Genomic DNA, 1,774 nt, shown 5'->3' with positions numbered 1-1,774 from the left:
ATTCTCAGTATTGCTCGGCAATGTTCCTTGTGGTCTTTTACGAAGCTCCGTAGCTAGCTGACCTATTTGGTTTTCCAAATTTTTTAGTGTTGTTGCTTGGCTCTGGATCAAAGCATCATTCTTTCCGATGTATGCTTTCAATAAGTTCTTCAAACTGTTTGATGCCTCAGCTTGGGCTGGTTTTGGAGCTAGTTGATTAAACCCTTGAGATTGGTTGGGTCTATGCTGCATAAAGTTGTTGTTTGGTCCATTTGCTTGGTTGCTCCAAGAAAAGTTGGGATGATTACGCCATGAAGGATTATAGAATTTGGACTGAAGTCCTTGTCCACTCCTATTTTGATGTTGGTTCCCCACATAGTACACTGACTCGGGATTCAATGGGCAATTCTCAAAAGAATGACCTTCCCCATAGTACACACAGGAAACTACTTCAAACGGACTTGGTGGCTAAGCTGCAAAAATTATTAGCACTATTAGCGGTAATTTGCTTTAACATGGAGGAAATAGACTATACCTGAGTTGATAGCAAAGTGAGAGCATCAACTTCATGAACTCTGGCTACTCGTCTTTCTGAAGCTGTTTGATTTGTTGGCCATTGATATTTATTACTCGCGATCCTTTCGATGATCTCATAAGCCTCATTATAAGACTTAGACAAATTTGCACCATTCGCAGAAGCATCTACCATCAATCTTGTATGTGCATTGAGACCATTATAGAATGTCTCCAATTGGATACAATGAGGAATCCCATGATGAGGACACTTATGAAGTAACTCCTTGAATCACTCCCAAGCCTCATACAAAGACTCGTCATCCAATTGTTGGAAAGTTGTGATCTCGATCCTCAACTTAGCATTCTTCCTAGGCGAGAAATACTTTACCAAAAATTTTTCTGCTAATTCTTGCCATGTGGATATGGAACTTGGTGGCAATGAATTGAGCAATGCTCGTGGTCAATCTCGCAATGAGTACAGAAACAACTTCAACTTCAGTGCGTCTTCAGTCACACTGGCTATCTTGAATGAATCACTCACTTCCATAAACAATCGGAGGTGGAGATGTCGAACTTCCGTGGGCTTACCACTAAATTGGCCCACCATTTGTAACATTTGAAACATCACTAGTTTCAATTCGAATTGGGGTATCTCAATAAATAGCCTTCTAATTCCTGGATTTAACTCACTGAAAGGTGGCACAACATATTTTTTGATGCATCGATCCCTATCATCGGCGATGAGGATGGGATTTTGTACATGTTCGGCTTCATTACCTTGGTCTTGATTTTGATTTCCAAGTTCCATCTCGACTTGTCTTTGAGTTGTTCGTTCATGTCTTCTTTGTCTGAAAATTCACTCAATTTTAGGGTTTATTGAGAGTAAATCGATAATTCGATCTATGCTCATAAACACTTGAAAAAAAATCACAAAATTAAAAAAAAAAGAATAATTTAGTAATGTTAGAAATAACCAAATTTAAAATAAATAATTTCACAAAAAATGACTATGGCAACAGTTGACAATCCCCGGCAACGGCGTCAAAAAATTCTAACGCTCGGGTTTGTGTAAGTGTACACAATCGTTATCAAGTAATAAGTAAGTATCGAGTTATCATCTCCACAGGGATTATATTTGTGCTAAGTCAATTAATTTGTAAAATTATATTAACAATTTGATAAATAAAAACAATATAATTGAGAAATGATGATTAAAATATATTAAACTAAATGCAATGATCCCTGATGTAATTTATCCTAACATGGAACTATATGAATG

At 37.1% G+C, this 1,774-nt stretch overlaps 1 non-coding gene across 1 annotated transcript; it reads left to right on the top strand.

Annotated features, from left to right (window-relative positions):
- The first annotated feature begins 746 nt into the window (after positions 1 to 746).
- LOC128289652 (small nucleolar RNA R71) lies at positions 747 to 853 on the top strand. The gene has a single exon (XR_008279296.1). It is a non-coding gene; the product is annotated as a small nucleolar RNA R71 (small nucleolar RNA).
- The last annotated feature ends 921 nt before the right edge of the window (positions 854 to 1,774 follow it).

The sequence above is a fragment of the Gossypium arboreum genome, chromosome 2 (genome assembly GCF_025698485.1).
Source record: "Gossypium arboreum isolate Shixiya-1 chromosome 2, ASM2569848v2, whole genome shotgun sequence".
Classification (NCBI taxonomy): domain Eukaryota; kingdom Viridiplantae; phylum Streptophyta; class Magnoliopsida; order Malvales; family Malvaceae; genus Gossypium; species Gossypium arboreum.
Note: the sequence above shows the minus strand (reverse complement) of the source record. Positions and strands in the feature narration are given on the sequence as shown.